A 19,642-nucleotide genomic window follows, 5' to 3' on the forward strand; every position below is an offset into this window, starting at 1 on the left:
ATGTAAAATGTATGTTTGATAGGCCACAAGCAGGCTGTTTTAGTTAGCATAAAATTCAAGTTAAATCATATATAAGCCAGAATGACTTCCCCACACCTCAACATGTGAAAATTTCTTCCATTAATATCTAACAACCTCCAAGTTAGTCTAAAAAATTTATTGTGGCTATAATGTGATTATTACACTATGACAAAATTGTTGCCTAACTTCTTTCCTTCCTTTCTTCCTCCTTCCTTCTATACTATTTTTTCTTTTTTGGAAAAATGATTTTTTTCTAGCAAATTTAGGGAATTGGAAAAGGACATTTTTAAAAACAGGCTTCCATTACAGAAAAGTAAAAATTAGACTTTCTGAGTTCAAAACCCAGGTCAGGTTCTTACCAGCTATTTGACTTTGTTTTGAGCAACTTATTTAAATACTCTAAGATTCAATATCTGTCCTCATCAGTAAAATGGAGATAGTAGTAATGTTTGCTTCATGGAGTTCTTATGAGAATTAAGTTACATAATGTTTGTGAAGCACGCATGCAGTAGGTGCTCAGTCATCGTTAGCTGTCCCTTTGGCTCAATAATAACCATTGTAAAATTTCTGTGTGTATGCCTTTGGGTTCTTTCTCTAAGTTATACAGATGGTGTTTTGCATATTGGAATCATGGCAGATAAAAACTGTCCATCCAACTCCTGTTGTGGTTTAGATTTAGAAACTGCTGTTGTTCCCAAGTAACAGACTGGTTATGGAGGTCGGAGGGAGGAGGGTTTTCATTTTAATCCAGCGACAATCTGCTTCATCCAACCGGTGTGAGGATTTTGTTGTTTTTCTCTTTGTTTTTTAAATTGAATATTGCAGAAAGAAATGCCAGAGAATCTGGCTGGCCCATATATGATAGCTAATAATAATGGTAACAGAATATTATGAAAATATAAAGCAAGCTTAGAAGTAATCACCACCAAGAGGCAACAATGATAATTGTAATGTGGTGGAAAGGTTTGAAATTGTTCTTGTTTTAAAGGAGCCAAGAGGGCTTCCTTGGTGGCGCAGTGGTTGAGAGTCCGCCTGCTGATGCAGAGGACACGGGTTTGTGACCCGGTCCGGGAGGATCTCACATGACACGGAGCAGCTGGGCCCGTGAGCCATGGCCACTGAGCCTGCGCGTCCGGAGCCTGTGCTCCGCAACGGGAGAAGCCACAGCAGTGAGAGGCCCGAATAAGTGGAGTGGGGAGGGGGAGGGGCAGCGAAGGTGGTGGGGATGGGGGTGTGTGGGTAACCTCCCTGGTGAAGTGGCTCCACCCAGCTGAGGCAATTCTCTAGAGAAGGGTGGATAGGAGCCCTGGCCTGGCAATGGGGGTCCAATGGGTATTACAGCATCCACTGCAAAGTAATTTCATGCCTCGTCCTTTTACATTGTTGATGCAGATAATCAATAACCAAACTATAACAGGGATAAGAAAGAGTTTTATTTGAACCAAATTGAGGACTATAGCCTGGGAGACAGCCACTTAGATAAGTCTGAGGGACTGCCCCACAGAAGCATGGTTTTCACACAGCTTTATACCTTGTCACAACAAAGAACATCAAAGAGTCAGGTTTCCAAAAACAAACAAACAGATCAGCCTGTACCGGGTGAGTCAGTATGGCCTTGACACCTGGGAAAGCGGTCTTATTATCGAAGGACTACTGGCATTTGTGTCCCAGGACTGGAGGCATTTAATCTTTATTTTTAACAGGGACATTCTTTATTTGTGGTCAATGCACCCTTTTCTTTAATGATTAAAGCAGATGTAAAATGTATGTTTGATAGGCCACAAGCAGGCTGTTTTAGTTAGCATAAAATTCAAGTTAAATCATATATAAGCCAGAATGACTTCCCCACACCTCAACATGTGAAAATTTCTTCCATTAATATCTAACAACCTCCAAGTTAGTCTAAAAAATTTATTGTGGCTATAATGTGATTATTACACTATGACAAAATTGTTGCCTAACTTCTTTCCTTCCTTTCTTCCTCCTTCCTTCTATACTATTTTTTCTTTTTTGGAAAAATGATTTTTTTCTAGCAAATTTAGGGAATTGGAAAAGGACATTTTTAAAAACAGGCTTCCATTACAGAAAAGTAAAAATTAGACTTTCTGAGTTCAAAACCCAGGTCAGGTTCTTACCAGCTATTTGACTTTGTTTTGAGCAACTTATTTAAATACTCTAAGATTCAATATCTGTCCTCATCAGTAAAATGGAGATAGTAGTAATGTTTGCTTCATGGAGTTCTTATGAGAATTAAGTTACATAATGTTTGTGAAGCACGCATGCAGTAGGTGCTCAGTCATCGTTAGCTGTCCCTTTGGCTCAATAATAACCATTGTAAAATTTCTGTGTGTATGCCTTTGGGTTCTTTCTCTAAGTTATACAGATGGTGTTTTGCATATTGGAATCATGGCAGATAAAAACTGTCCATCCAACTCCTGTTGTGGTTTAGATTTAGAAACTGCTGTTGTTCCCAAGTAACAGACTGGTTATGGAGGTCGGAGGGAGGAGGGTTTTCATTTTAATCCAGCGACAATCTGCTTCATCCAACCGGTGTGAGGATTTTGTTGTTTTTCTCTTTGTTTTTTAAATTGAATATTGCAGAAAGAAATGCCAGAGAATCTGGCTGGCCCATATATGATAGCTAATAATAATGGTAACAGAATATTATGAAAATATAAAGCAAGCTTAGAAGTAATCACCACCAAGAGGCAACAATGATAATTGTAATGTGGTGGAAAGGTTTGAAATTGTTCTTGTTTTAAAGGAGCCAAGAGGGCTTCCTTGGTGGCGCAGTGGTTGAGAGTCCGCCTGCTGATGCAGAGGACACGGGTTTGTGACCCGGTCCGGGAGGATCTCACATGACACGGAGCAGCTGGGCCCGTGAGCCATGGCCACTGAGCCTGCGCGTCCGGAGCCTGTGCTCCGCAACGGGAGAAGCCACAGCAGTGAGAGGCCCGAATACTGCAAAAAAAAAAAAAAAAAGGAGCCAAGAAAGGAAATTCACTGTTATACATTTTCCATGTTGGATGAATTTATAACATGTATGTTTAAAACATATTTAATGCCAGGCATCCTCTTGTGTTTTTGATTCTCAGAAATCAAATAGTATTTGTAAAAGGCAAAATAACCAAAATTGTAAAGAGCGATTTTGTTAAGCAATTGGAGCAGCTTGTTGTTGACTACCTGGCATCCATCTAACCTTCTTCAGGCGCTATATACCCTGTAGAAAGTTTCCCTGTTCCTATGATTGATTAGTGGTTTAGTGAGGAGCTCTAGCAGTGAGCACAGATTAATTAACCTAAACCAATGCACATATCTGGTCTCTTGACCACACTGATGGTTCCAGATGAACACCCAGTCTAAGCTACACCACTTAGAATGAATCTCAGAATCTTTATGGGAATTACCAGAAAAGATACATTCTCATTCCCTTGTGACTTGAGCCTGAAAGTGTGTCATGTAGAGCTGCTATAGCCATTTCACCACTCCAAGGAGAACACCTATCTGAGAATGAAACCCCATGGAGAAGGCATCTCTGAAAGATGGACAGAAACCGGGCCTCAGTGATATTCTTGAAACGTGGATCCAGTTATCCCAGAGGCTAGACCTATGCTTGTACATATCAGTCACAGGAGCTAAGACATTTCTTTTCCTCCGCTCCCTCCTTCTCCCCCTCCCCTCCTCCTTCTTCTTTACCTTCCTTTCTTTCTTTTTCTTTTTTTCTTTAAGCCAGCTTTTCTTTTGTTGTCTTCTTGCTGGTACTCCTCTTAACTGAAAGAGTCCCATATGATATTGAAATGGAGGAAAATTTACTTAAAATGGGTAATGGGAATTGTACCCATCTTCACATTTTTGTTCTTACATGTTGTATGTAATATTACCATATTTACAGGTTACAGGTTTGATATTGTATTATTCAGTGTTCTCCAAAGAAACCAATAGGGTATGTGTGTGTATGTGACCCAGGGAAAGCTGATGTTGCTGTTCAACTCTGAAGGCCATCTGCCTTCAAAATTATCTGGATAATTCCTTCTTTTTCGGAGGAGGTCAGTCTTTTGTTCTAGTCAGGCCTTCAACTGATTGGATGAGGCCTACCCCACCCACATCCTAAAAAGCAATCTGCTTTACAAAGTACACCACTTTAAATGTTAATCTCATCCAAAACACCCTCAAAGAAACACTCAGAATAATGTTTGATCAAATATCTGGACATCATGGCCCAGCCAAATTAACACAACATTAACAATCACAGATACCTAATAATAATGAGAAATAATTTTTTAGCTATTCTTATGTAGTAGGAACATGGCCAAGCTTTTTACAAGCATCATTTAAATGAATTCTCATACAATTGTTTGAGCAGGTGCTATTACTGTCTTTCTTTTTATGAGGAAATAACAGTAAAGGAAATTAAACTTTAAAGAAACTGTCTAAGGCCATACAGCTAATAGATGTTAGAGCCAGGACATGAACCTAGCTTGTATGATTCTAAAGCCCATGCTCTTAATAGCCAAGCCATACTGCCTTTCAAGGTTACCAATTTGTTTGCTGCCCTTTGGTCATTTTCAGCAGAATACTCTAGCGGCATGTTGAGTAAAACAAAGTCCTGGACCTCAAAAATTTAGTGAGAGTTCAGAGAGGTAGACAGTGTGCTAAATTATGCATGGGGTGCTATGAATCCATAGGGCAAGGACACCTAATCCAGTCCTGGAGGGCCAGGGAAAACTTCCTGGAAGTCAAATCATCTAAGTTAAATCCAGAGGGCAAAGTAGGTGTTAGCCAGATGGATAGGGTTGGAAGAACATTCTACGGCATAGCTAGAATTCAGTTTTATCACTGGTCAAAATTAGGGATAGAGCTCAAAACATCTATAAGATCCCTTTTTTTTTTTTTTTTTTTTTTTTTTTTTTTTTGGGGGACGAGGAAGCCCTATAAGATCCCTTTTGTATTAGTTTTCTATTGCTATCATAACAAATTTCCACAAATTTAGCAGCTTGCACCATACAAATTCATTATTTTACAGTTCTGAGGGTTGGAAGTCTGATATGGGTCTCACTGGACTAAAATTAAAGTAGTATCAGCCAGACTGTGTTCCTCTCTGGAGGATCTAGAGGAGAATTCATTTTCTTCCTCAATTGAAGAATTCAGTTCCTTGCAGTTATAACACAGATCCCCATTTCTTTGCTGGCTGTCCTCTGAGGGCTATTAGCTTCTTCAAATTCCTTGGCTCATGGCCCCTTTTTTCCATCTGCAAAGTCAGAGACAGTGGGTTGAGTTTCCCTCATGCTTTGGATCTCTCCTTCCTTTTCCGTCTCATCTCTCTGACCCAGTTGGTGGAGATTCTCTACTTTTAAGAACTCATATGATTAGACTGAGCTCACTTGGATAATACAAGATAATCTCCTGTCTCAAGCCTTGACCTTAATCATGTCTGCAAAGTTCTGTTTGCCATGTAAGGTCACATATTCATGGGTTCTGAGGATTAGGACAGGGACATCTTTGGGGGACCATTATTCTACTTACCACAACCTTCCAATTTTAATATTTTCTTATTTTGTGAGAATTAATAATAAAAATAAGACAGAGAAAGTTTGTAGATGTAGCACCTTGGTTTCTAATTTTTAAAATAGCCTACACCTGTAGGTAAAAGTTCTTCCCTGAGCAGGAGGGAAAGGTCTTCATCTAGAGTAGCCCTACATACTTCTACACACTTGGAAGGTCCTCCTCTTTATAGGAATATTCTAGAAGTCAAGAAACAGCTGGGAGAGGGTTGAAGGTTCTGACTAATGGGTGAGATCAGTGTTGTATCTTCAGGTTTTCCTGGAAAGATTTACGGCCTGTTTATGTACTCGCTAGTTTGGCTTCTGGTCTTCAGGTTGCTGAATTAAGTGCATTATCTTTCAGATTGGTTATCCCTCACTCAAGTTGGGGTAATAATCTATAACACTGCTTCCTTCCCACTCCCAGGTCATGGCCTAGGTTGACTGGGTCTTTAGATCTTCCTCAGACCTTGGTGGATTCCTCCGTATACCTCAAACCTACAATAACCAGGACCTGTACTGAGCTGGATCTAACCTGGTGACAGGAAGGAACAGTGTGGTTTAGACAAGCATCCCCATTTTGGTGGGAGATAACTAGTCTGAAACAATAAGCTTAAATCTCTAACCTGGATGCCAGAGACCAGATTTCCTAAATTCATGGAAGAAACAGGCACATATGGAGAGGAAAAATTAGAACCTTGAGATCCAGACATCTCTCCACTGTCACATTCACCAATCTGCTGGAAAATGCATTATCTGAAATATAAAACAGGAGAATTGTGCTTATTCCAATTAGCACAATTCCAATACAATTATTATGAACTACAATTATTTTAACTTGCAAGACCACATGTTTTGTAATACTGTGAAATATAATTCATATTAGAAGTCACATACTATCTCTAGAATACATCATACTTTTTTTCAAATATAGAATAGTTTACAAGTATGGACTCTGGAGCCACAAGGCCTGAATTTGAATCCTGGTTTTACTTCTCCTGTGACTTTAGACAAATTACTTAATCTCCTCTTTGTTTTCTCATCTCTAAAACAGGGATAATAATGGCACCTACTTCTCTGGATTATTTTGAACAGTAACAGGTAGGGTACTTGTAAAGCGCTTAGCACCATGTGAGACATATTAAGCACTCCCTAAATAGTAACAGTCATTACTGGACTTATACTGTTGTTTTAAAAAATGGAAAAAAGAACTCATTATTGAAAGAACACTTTTATTGTCTCTGTTGTATTGAGAAGGAACTTGAAAGAGGTCACACAGCCAATTACAGTGGATCCAAGCCCAGAACACATTTCCTGGCTCCAGCCTAATCCACACTCTTGTTTCTGAACCTCCACATAGCCCATGTATGCAGTGATGTCAGGTGATTTTTTTACTCCCAGTCTCAGAGAAAATCTATAGGAGAGAATTATTTATCTTGTCTCTCCATGCCCCAAATCAGTTATAACCAAATTTGGCTGCATTTTTGCTTTGCTATTGCAAAAGACACTTCAAAATCCTTCTCTCTTCTGATTTTTCACTTTTTCAAACTGGTAATGTTTTAGAGTTGCCAGAAATTGTGATAATGTGTTTTCCTCATTCTTTGTTTTCCAAAAAACTTATATCAATAATCTTTGGTAAATCTTCAAGAACATCTGGTCTGGTGTAGGTAGTCTTAGTAGTACTAGAAATAGCAAACTACAGTTGGCTCCTAGAAGGTTGAGGGCACTCACCAACCAAAAAGCCCCCAACTTCAGACAGAGCAATCCACTGATGAGATGTGTTTCACTAAAGTTCTCAGCAAATACATACAACAAGATTTTATGGTCAGTAAATTTGTTTCTAGATAAGCATATCCTCAGTTGCCAGGAGAGATTATTTTAGGAAACTTTTTTTTTCTTTCTGCCTTCTTCCTTCTTTTAATTGTTCTCCCAGACAATTGACTTTAGGGAATAATATTTGATATATAAAAGGGGAAAAACAATCCATAAAGTATAATATTTACAAAGTCTACTAAATTGATTAAAAAAATAATTTTTGCAAATATTAATCTCTTTTGTAAAAATTCTCTCAAAGTAAAAATGTCAAAGAGGATGATCTGTAACTGCAAGAAAAGATATATATATTATACTCTCTTTACTTTTCTTTAATTCTTGATTTTGTTTCCTCAAACCCAAATTTTATCAATATTGTGGATATTTCTGTTTTATTTTCTATCCAGCATTAGTTCTACCTTCCCCAAATGACTCTTATCCTTCAAAAGGCTAGCTCAGGCTTGCTAACATGGCAGTGGCAGAATTCTAGATGAGAATGGAAACGTGCAATGTCTCTTGAGATCTTGGCCTTGAACTTTCATGGCATTGCTTCCACTGCATTCTATTGGCCAAAGCAAGTCACAAGGCTAGCCCAGATTCAAGGAGTGGGGAAATAGACTCCACCTCTTTATGGGGGGAGTTAAAAGTCACATTGCAAAGAGTATGGATACTAGAAAGAGGTAAATCATTGGAGACCTTTTTGCAATTAATATATCACAATCATGAAGGGAGTTGTCTAGAGCATCCTCTGAGTCATATATATCTTCCTCTGGAATCTATCAGGTGCCATCTCTGGCCATGGTAGGGCTTCTTAGATACACTGAAGAGGTACAGTGAATAAATGTTTCTTTCCGACAGAGACAGGCCTAACAGGTAAGCTCCCAAAAAAACACTTACTTGGATTAGGGATCATCAACAATGACTCTAGTACCATCTTTCTACATTCACTCCATCAATGGAGAAAAATATTGTGAAAAAGCAACCACTAAGTGTGCATTGTCTATAAACCTAATAAATAACAAATTCATTTTGCACTACTTAAAAAGATAATACTTAAATAAATATTTAAGCTAAAAAATATAAAGACTATTTGTAATTTCTTCACCTCTACTTTCAAATGATGCCCTGGTTACATTCAGGTAGGCCTCACGGCTCTCAATTTTTATTTGTTTTTCTCCTGGAAAATCTTCATCTGATATATTTCAGAGCTTATTTGTTGTGACTTTGCAGGCCCTTTCCCACTTCCGGTTCCTCTGACAGTTTCTTGCCTGGTGTTTTCAACCCATTCTCTTCTAAGGTCTAGAGAAATAATTACAGATTTGCTAATTTCTCTGCCTGATAAACTTTGATTTGTTCAACAACTCTATCTACAATGTTATGATTAATCCTGAGAAAATACTTATAGGAAAAAAGCCGGGGGAACTGAGTGAGCTTTGTGTGAAAGGTAGCGGATAAAACAAAGGCATTTATAAAACATGAAATAGTGATTTTATGAGCTTGTGAGTTTTGGCATTGACGCTGATTTTTATTGGATGTTTTTGTTGTTGAAGATGAGCTTCTTTTCCTCAGAGGACAATTTCTTCACTTGTTGATCTGACCCTTGGTGAAGAGATCATCTGGTGTTTATGCCATGAAAGTTGGCTGCCACTTCAACAAAAGTCACGTTATACTTTGATGATATTTCCTTTTGCTGGAGAATCAAAACTGATGTGGAAGAAAATCTATAAGACAGTTCACTAAAAAGGTACATTATTGGGGCTTCCCTGGTGGCGCAGTGATTGAGGGTCCGCCTGCTGATGCAGGGGACACGGGTTCGTGCCCTGGTCCGGGAAGATCCCACATGCCGCGGAGCGGCTAAGCCCGTGAGCCATGGCCGCTGGGCCTGTGCATCGGGAGCCTGTGCTCCGCAACGGGAGAGGCCGCAGTGGTGAGAGGCCCACGTACCGCAAAAAAAAAAAAAGGTACATTATTACTGCAGCTGACAAGGGGAGTGATACTTGAAGGAGATAGATAAATGCTTTTAAGCCATTAAAAGAAATCATATTTCTTGTGCTTTCTTTATCCTGAAAAAATGTCATTAAACATTTCTTAAAGATGTAGGAGGAAAAACCCACCTAACCTGTCTTGTATATTTATGTAATCAGGATCACATTTATTTCCTCAGAATATACTTTGTAGCTTTGTCTCCCTTTGAGTTTTGTGGGGTTTTTTTGTTTTTTGTTGTTTTTTTTTTTTTTGCCGCGCCACGTGGCTTGCAGGAATCCTAGCTCCCCAACCAGGTATGGAAACCAAGCCTTTGTCAGTGAAAGCGTGGAGTCCCAACCACTGAACCGCCAAGGAATCCCCGCCCTTTGCTTTTGTATCCCAGAGTTTATCTGGGGTAATTGATGGTGGGAAGCCCCAAAAGACCATTTGTCCTGCGGATTTCATTTAAAAAATGGTCTTAAATTAAGACTTTTTAATATTACCTCAAAATGAAACAGAAACACATACACGGGATTGAATGTTTAAAATATGCCATGTTTTTATAACCTTATATTTTTTCATTTCTTTACTTTTTAGTGCATTGACAGCCTTAAAATTGAAATGTCTCCTGAGCTGCGAGAAGCATTGCTTTTCTTTGAATCAGAATTTCTGTCCCTTGTTTTTACTACCATCTGTCAAAATCTAACCCATCCTTTACAAGCCAGCTCAAATCATCTCCCCATAAAGCCATCCCTGTTCTTTTTAGCTAGGAATAATTTCTTTCCTCTGTGAGCCCATATTTTTGACCTAGGCATCGTATATCTTTTTTTTTTTTTTTGCGGTACACGGGCCTCTCACCATTGCGGCCTCTCCCGCTGCGGAGCACAGGCTCTGGACGCGCAGGCCCAGTGGCCATGACTCACGGGCCCAGCCGCTCCGCGGCACGTGGGATCTTCCCGGACCGGGGCGCGAACCCGTGTCCCCTGCATCGGCAAGCGGACTCTCAACCACTGTGCCACCAGGGAAGCCCCAGGATCGTATATCTTTATACCAGGCTGTAGGCTGCATGTGAACAAGGGCCTTGTCTCTTTCTTTTATTATGTACTTAGAAATTAAAAAAAATAAATCGTCTTTGAATGGAGGTCTATGATTGCTCCATTTCATGAGGCATCTTTTATTAAGTTATATTATTCTCTGTCTCTGTTTCTCTTTATCCTCTATCTGAGGACTAGCTGGAACTAAAATTACGGCAAAATACTTTATATGCTGTGAAGCCAACATTTCAGAGCTCAGAGTAGTTTTCAGATTAGAACATGAGATTTAAGTGTAAGTCAGTCTTTGAAGAATTGGATTAAATGTTCTATTTTCAAAGATTTCCATTACCATAGCCTCTCTAGTATCAGTCTAATTTAGTGTGAAATCTCAAGAGGTCTCTGCTTAACTAGAAAATCATTCCTCTGGTCATACTCTGGGCTACTTGCAATGTGGTTAATGACATCCTTGCGTCAGTGGCAGAAAAATGTTCCCTTGAAATCTCAAAGGTCATTAAGCAGATATCCGATTAGACTCTAGATTATATTTGACAACATCACTACCAGATGGCTTCATTCTGGTTACCTTTCAATTTTTTTTTTTTTGCCATATGCGGGCCTCTCACTGCTGTGGCCTCTCCCGTTGCGGAGCACAGGCTCCGGACGCGCAGGCTCAGCGGCCATGGCTCACGGGCCCAGCCGCTCCACGGCATGTGGGATCTTCCCAGACCGGGGCACGAACACGTGTCCCCTGCATCGGCAGGCGGACTCTCAACCACTGCACCACCAGGGAAACCCTACCTTTCAATTTTTATTTCTCTGTCCTTAACTCTTCTTTACAGGGCTCTTCTGCGGCATACAATTATGCCTCTAGGAAATCTTTGCATCATGGAATGTATTGATCCTGAGTTGGGTTTCTCAAGATAGTGATCTTAGCACATAAGCCAGCTTTTGGTTGTATAGGTGACATTTCCTCAGGCGCCCCAAAAACCAAGAGTTTGTGTATTGGGTGAATGTCTCACTTCCAGAGTGGACAGAAATTTCCTTTTGGACAAGCAAGTTAATTTGTCTTGTATTGATAGAACCTTGGAAAATATCAGAAATTGGAGATATCAGGTGATCCATAATGAAGGCATAAAATGGTATGTAAAGGGACCCCAAATTGGGGGATTATTTAACAGTCTGTAAAAGAAGCCATTAGTTTACCTTGTCTCCACCCCCATTCTGGCTATTTAGGTTACTACCCCTCTTCACTCCTACTGGAGCCTGGAGATTAATCTCTGGAGAAAGTGAAACCAAGGTTTCACAAAAACAGGTAGTGAGTGGATTTAGCCCTAGGGTCATAGTTTGCTGATCCTAAAATGATAGCTAAGGAGCACTAGATATGTGAATAAAGCCTTTAGCATGAGTCATCAAAACAAACAAACAAACAGAGAAAAGAAGGGGAAGGGGAGATGATTCAGAGAGCAGAAGAAAAAAAAGAAATTAAAGTCATTATTTTTCCAGAGATAATAAAAGTATGACATCCATCAGTCAAGAACAGGATACAATTAAAAGGAATAATCACATTATGAAAGAACTTCACAAAATTAAAACTATGATAACCAAATAAAAACAAATTCAAAAGAAGGGTCAACAGATAAACTTAAGAAAAGCCCTAGAAAAATGAAAAGACAAAGAAATAGATAATAGAAGAGAAAGATAAGGAAATAAAGTTAACCTTATTTCTGAAAGTCCAACATCCTACTAGCATAAATTCCAGCAGGGAGAGAATAAACAGAAAGGAAAAAATTATCAATTCAATATTACTGGAAAATCACCCTGAGTTGAAACACTTGTGATTCTACATTGAAAAAGCCAACTAAATTTCCAGCACAAAAAATGACAAACTCTTTCCAACGCATTAAAATAACAGAAAAAAAAAAAAAAACTTTCCAAAATTTTCTAGAGAGAAAAAGTTTAGTTACAAAGAAGAGCAACAGAAAATAGAATAACATCAGACATCTCAATGGGAATTTAAAAGCTGAAAGGCATATTTTATATATAACCGTATATTGATCAGGTATTATAGTGGAGCAGTGATATTGTCAGACATATAAACTCCCAAACCTTTTTCTCCTCAGAAAGATACTGAAAAGTATATCTTCAACAAAATAAGTGAGTAAACTAAGAAAAAAATATTTTGGATTTAGGAAACGTCATGTCCAAAACAAGAGAGGCAAAGAAAATTTTCAAGATGCTAGCAAAGGGAATTTCCAGGATAATGCATGGCTTTAGACGTCAGTCCAGATTGGAGCAGGAGGTCAGGGGACAGCTGGAGTGAGTTTATCAAGAACTTATCTGGCAGATTTGATTGAACTGAAAACTGTATTGTAAGGTATTTTGTAGAGCTGCTGGAGTGTGTTAGAGATAAAAGAAATTTTAAAAATGAGGCTACCATCAATTCCTGGAAACACAGCAGTGATGAATATTTAAATAATTATAATAATAAAAACTGTGCATTTGGGTTTATATGGTGGAGAGAGAAAAAATATTATAATTATATTGGCAGAAATAGAAGGAGGAGAAGAGGGTGAGTGAAATAACTTATGGTATTAGAAAAGTTAGTAAATAAATTATGATGAGTTGAGAGACATTTGTACATACCCACTTTTTAGGGTCTTGAAAATTAATATTAAAGAAACTGTTAAAACTGTAAACAGGACAAGAAAAGTGGCAGGCAAGGAGAACGTGGAACTGTTATTTATTTTTTTTCGTTGCTGTTATTATGAGTCTTTTGTTGTTACAAATCTTTTAGTCTTGTATACATCCCCCAAACAATTGTAAATGTAATACTTCGATTAAAAATTAAAATTAATTAAAACAATCTATTGGGGGAAAGGGTCTGTGTAAAGTCAATTCTTGCTGGTTTCAAATCAGTCCCATCTAAAAGAAATGGTGGTAGAAATTTAGCAATTATTCCTAGAATTTAGCTGTAAAGTTACATTAGTTAATTAAAAATGAAAGCTAGAAATCCTAGGAAAGTTGATTTACAATTGTTAAGAGCCACCACGCACTTCTCATACCTTTTAGTAAGATGCACAAAAAGATAAAAATTCTTATGTAAAAGATTGCATATTAGAATGAGACAGGATCCTAGAAATCCTTTTATATTTTATCATTCATTCTTTAAAAAAATATCTTATGTTGAAGAAATGTCAACTGCTCTGAATAAAATGTTGTGAATTTTATTGTTTTACAGCCAGAAGTTGATTGTGTGAAGAGCCATGTGGTTTGTTTCACAGTAGTGCTGTAGGGACTAAGCGAAGGTTGCACAAGTCACTGTTTTGTCCATTTTATTAGTTTACTCTGTCTTGTATAACACTGGGATTGAATTGCTCCTGAGAGGTGCCCCATACACTAGGATCCTATTTGAGTGATCCGAGTATTAGGGCTGTCTTTTAATTTCCGGTTGTGCTGACTTGGGCTCTTGGACCCCTGTGAGCAGCCTGCCAGCACAAAGGACATAGCTCTTTGGGAAGTCTTTAATTAGAGGTATTCCCCTTCTTCTCTCAGCCTCTTGGCTGAATCAGGAGGATCTTGCTTCCTGTACAAGAAATGACGTGCTATCCAGAGTCCACATCCAGACAGCTTCAGATCTGAAGGGGACTGTGTGATCTGTGAAAAGACTGTGTGCTGCTTTGCAAATTGGAGATAATTACTCTTGACAGAGAAAGGCTTTGAAGTTGCTGTGTGAACTCAGTGAAAAGCATTATGAAGCCTCCACATGAAAGGCTTATTTTCTTATTAGGTCTGCTGCTCGCAGAGGGACGATTGCATCGCATCATTCATCTTCTTTCCCTGTGAAAACAGACTGTTGGGTTCTGTGCCATACTTGGCATGTGTCATCTTCCTAAGCCACCAAATTTCACAGAATGTTAAGTAAATATTGCTTTTATGAGCACAAAACTGACTCCGCTCAGAAGAAAGACTTGGTAAAGTGAATTAGTTTTTAGAAAACTAGCATACTTTAACCCCAGAGAACATTGGGAGCAAATTGAACATAGGAGCTGATATTCAGCAAGTGACTGCTAAAATGGTGAAAAATGAAGCAGAGGCCAAGATCCAGAGGCTCCCCTAGTCATGGAAAGGGTTCTGGGGGCAAAACAGTCCTATAATTTGGTTTCTGGATGTCAAAAACCTGCCCTTTTCTGGAAAGTAATAAAATTCAAAATTTGGTATATTTGCAGTCTGAAAAAGATGGGGAACAGAGTCCTGATTTGTACTTGGGGTAGTACATTTGATATGGAAGCACTATCTGACATTCTAATCTGAAGAAAGTGGTTTTAAAAATGGAGACTTCTTCGAGGAACGTAGTCTTAGTTCCCTTGCAGCAGGAGAGGCAGCCTGAAGGTCCCCGGCTAGAGTCAGTCAGTCATGTCTGTCTGCACCCTTGTTCCACTCAAGGACACAGTGATTCAAGTTTGGGTTCTAGGTATAAGCTTATCCATCTATCTTCCCCAGCACTTCTGCTGCATTCTACCCTCTCCCCTGGCTGCTTTCTTCTGCAATTTATTTGATATACTAGATATTAACCTTAAACTAGAAAACCTTTCATTGTTTTCAGATTGTTTCAGACATACTATTCTTGCCTCTATAATGAGATTGTTCACTTTTTGATGGCAAGGCACATACCGTATCAAAAGAAATTTTGGTTACTGCTTAGTACACACGGCACATGGTAGGTGTTCAATAGATAGGAGGTCCCATATAATTTATTATCCAAATTGAAACACTTTTTAAGAGTAAAAGTGGATACTATTAGCTGTTATGCTGAGATAACAGGTGTAAATTTGGACATAAGATCAGTTTCTCAATCTATATTGGTAAGATGGAATTAATTTCTCCAGTGATCCCCTACCCATAATTCTTGACTTTTTTTTTTTTTTTTTTTTTTTTTTTCGACAAAATTTTTGTTTTTTTTTTTTTTTTTTTTTTTGTTGTTCGCGGGCCTCTCACTGTTGTGGCCTCTCGCATTGCGGAGCACAGGCTCTGGACGTGTAGGCTCAGCAGCCATGGCTCACGGGCCCAGCCGCTCCGCGGCATGTGGGATCTTCCCGGACCGGGGCACGAACCCGTGTCCCCCGTATCGGCAGGCGGACTCTCAACCACTGCGCCACCAGGGAAGCCCTAATTCTTGACTTTTATACCTTTTCTTATCTCAGGAAACTTCCTGTTGGGGTTTTGAACAACTTCTTTCCCTCTAAAGCCTTTTTATTGAGATTGTGTTTTCTTAAACCACATAGATGTTTCATGACTCGTTCCCTTTTTATGAGCCATTACATTCTTCCATATTCCTTCCATTTGTTTAGCAATATAATTCAGCAGTGTTGCTCCCTGACTAAACTTTTGAAGATAGACTCCCCAAGAAGTCATTCTAGCCAAGATGTTTCAAATTATACTCCTGTTCTTGGATTTTAGTTATTAAACCATCAGTCTATGTCTTTAATAGGTTTATAATATGGGGTGGGAGAAAATAGTTTCTGTATATGGGTCTGGTTACAATCTAGGCACCTTGCTCCTTATCTCTATCACCAAGTAGTGTATTCTTCCAAAGCTTGTTCTGTGAAATATTACATCTTCAGTGTGTTATTTAATATTATGTGAGAAAAGCTTTCCTTGATCAAGTTAATTTGAGAAATAAAGTTAAAGAGGTTTCTTTTTTTTAAAAAAAATTATTACTTATTTATTTATTTTTGGCTGCATTGGGTCTTCATTGCTGCGCATGGGCTTTCTCTAGTTGCGGAGAGCAGGGGCTACTCTTCGTTGCGGTGCGCAGGCTTCTCATTGCGGTGGCTTCTCTTGTTGAGGAGCACGGGCTCTAGGCGCGCAGGCTTCAGTAGTTGTGGCTCGCGGGCTCTAGAGTGCAGGCTCAGTAGTTGTGGCACACGGGCTTAGCTGCTCCGAGGCATGTGGGATCTTCCTGGACCAGAGATTGAACCCGTGTCCCCTGCATTGGCAGGCGGATTCTTAACCACTGCACCAGCAGGGAAGTCCTAAAGAGAGTTCTTTACTGCAACAATTTTTCATCTTTAATAAGTAAATGTGTTTTATTGATTTCCAAGAGAGGTCTAATAGTAAGCATTTCGAACCATGGAAATCACACTACATCTTCTCCTTTCACCCTTCACCCTTTACCCCGCAAACTAAGGAGCATCTGTTATGTCTAATTTTTCAAAGAATACACTTTGGAAAAATCTAAATTAGTATAACATGTTGCCTTTCAAAATTGAAATAGGCTTCATTACAAGAGAATTCTGCAAGGCAGGCTATTCCCAGACTGCAACTCCATAGACAGAAGTCTTGCACTACTTTGATATCTCCAGCTGGGTACATGATAAGGATAATAAAATGAGTTGTTGGGAATAAATAAACCCAAACTTTGTAATAAGAAATGTTTTACCTCACATATAACAGATTTTAAAGGATTCCCAATGGTTTCAGAAATAATCCCCAATTTCCTTTGCTAAGAATCTAGTGACATCATATCTATTGTAGCAGAGAAATAGTTTCCATTCTAGTCCTATCTTTATTTTGTTCTGTATGTCTCATGTGGGTCTTGTCCCACATAATATATGTCAGTTTCCTCTTTTAGGGCTCTCATTACAAAGCCGTTCTTTGATTATGCACTACTCAAAGTGCAGTCTAAGTATCAAGCCTTTATTAATAGCATTTTATAAAAGGATATGTTTACTTCTAAGATGTTCAGCAAACCACTGGCTGACTATTTATTTGCATTATATATAAAAAATGAACTTCCTGATGTTACAGTTTTCTGCTCCATTTGCTGTGTTTTGGGGGGGTTTATTTTAAGTTTGCTTTGGTAAATACTGCTTGGACTCTGAATCAAAAGGAGACCCCTCTAACCTCTATGTAAAATCACTGATGTCATGCGATTAAAATTTCCTTGCCATTAGTATCAGTTCTTTACTGTTTCTTAGCCTCCATATTAATTTAACACATCTGTAATGAAATCCTCAGATGTGTTGTGCCTGTGCATAAATAAGATAATGAATAAACATAAATAAGACATTTTGGGTCCAATATCGTGTAGTCATGGCTATGTATTGTCTCTGTTTTTCAGATAGGACTGCTAGGTCATTTAAGAAAAAAGTATTGGACACATTTGATGAAAATTTATAGACTGAGAAAAAATATGATGTGGAAACTTTAATCTCAGCAATCTATACCATAGTTCAAATTTTATATTAGATGATCTCTCTTATATTCATATAATTATGTTAATAGAAAATATTATATTAAGAAAAAGGACATTTGCATGACTGGCATTTATTCCCAGTGAACACCAGTTTGAAGTACTACACTCAGCAGGCTATATGTTAGCTGGGCTAAATGATATTTACTTTTTAATTTTGAGAGATATTGCCCAATTGTCTTCCATGGATGTTGTGTGTCAATTTGCATTCCCACCAGCAAAGAATAAAAGTGCTTCCTTCCCTAACACTTGCCAACACAGGAATTTATCAATATTTGATCTTTGCCGATCTGATAGATGAAAAATGATATCTCATTATAGTTTTAACTTACACATAGTGAACATCTTTCATATATTTAAGAGTCATTTGTATTTCTTTTTTTACCAACTTTCTCTCTTTTTCATTTTCCTATTGGGTGATGAATGCCTTGGCAGAGATTTTCTGTCCAACTACTGGCAGTATTATTATTCTATATTCAGATTCAACAATAACAGTAGATGTAGATAGACTTATAGAGTGAGATGATTTTTTAAGATGGAGGTGCCAAAGAGTGAATTTCAGCATATTGATAATCTATATTTTTATTATAAATTTTTAACCCAGATTAAATGGATATACTATATTTCATAGTTATTTCTTTTTATGCTGTAAAGTGACAGAATTGTTCAGTATTCTATCTATTGCCAAATATTTTTAATGGGGCTTAAACACTTTACTTTCTATTGTGCTTAATTGAAGATAAAATAATTTTACTTTTCTTCTTTCTTTTCTTACTTTGCAAATGACAGGCTATTTTTTTTTTCCTTTTGCTATAAATAAAGAGTATGTCAAAAGGCAGTGGATATTTGAAGCTAACTACAGAAAATAATGTATTAAAGTTTCACCCAAAGAATTACATTTATACTTATGATGTTAAGTCCTTTATAAACATTTATTAAAAACCAAAAATATTCCCATGATTCAGGCTTCAGCATAAATATTATGCAATCACTTGCAGAAACTAAGATATAATGAATTTACTTGTCCAAAGTCAACCTACATGACCACAGTCATTGGACACCATCTTCTTCTTATCTCATTTACTAACTGCTACTTCTTCTTGTGCTGTTGTGTACTTTTGATGTACTAGAACAGCATCCAGAACTCAGGGATACAAATATGATTAATATTTGGCCCCTATCCCTAAAGAGATATATTGTTTTAATGACTCTATTGCGGTATAATTGAACTTAACAATAAACCATGTATATCTAGAGTGTACAATTTGACCTGTTTTGACACCTATAAAACTGTCACTGCAATTAACATAATGAATGTACCTATCACTCCCTCAAATTTCCTGTGTTCCTTTGTAATTCCTCCCCTTTCCTCTTTTCTTTTCCCCTTCCCCAAATAACTGCTGGTCTGTTCTCTGTCACTACAGTTTACTTTGCATTTTTTAGACTTTTATATAAGTGGACAGGTGTACTTTTTGTTTGGCTTCTTTCGCTTGGCATAATTATTTTGAGACTAACTCACATTTTAGTGTGTATCAATGGTTATTCTTTTTTATTGCTGAGGAGCATTCAATTGTAAAGAAATACATCAATTTATTTATCTATTTCTTTGTTGGGTCGTTTACAGTTTGGGGCTATTATAAATAAAACTTTAATTAATGCTTTCGGGACTTCCCTGGTGGCACAGTGGTGAAGAATCCGCCTGCCAATGCAGGGGACATAGGTTCGAGCCCTGGCCTGGGAAGATCCCACATGCCACGGAGCAACTAAGCCCGTGTGCCACAACTACTGAGCCTGTTCTCTAGAGCCCGTGAGCCACAACTACTGAGCCAACGGGCCACAGCTACTGAAGCTCACGTGCCTAGAGCCCGTGCTCCACAACAAGAGAAGCCACCACAATGAGAAGCCCGCGCACCCCAATGAAGGGTAGCTCCCGCTCGCCGCAACTAGAGAAAGCCCCCGCGCAGCAACAAAGACCCAACGCAGCCAAAATAAAATAAATAAATGTATATATATATATA

Source organism: Neophocaena asiaeorientalis, unplaced genomic scaffold, assembly GCF_003031525.2.
Source record: "Neophocaena asiaeorientalis asiaeorientalis breed wild unplaced genomic scaffold, Neophocaena_asiaeorientalis_V1.1 scaffold15, whole genome shotgun sequence".
NCBI lineage: Eukaryota > Metazoa > Chordata > Mammalia > Artiodactyla > Phocoenidae > Neophocaena > Neophocaena asiaeorientalis.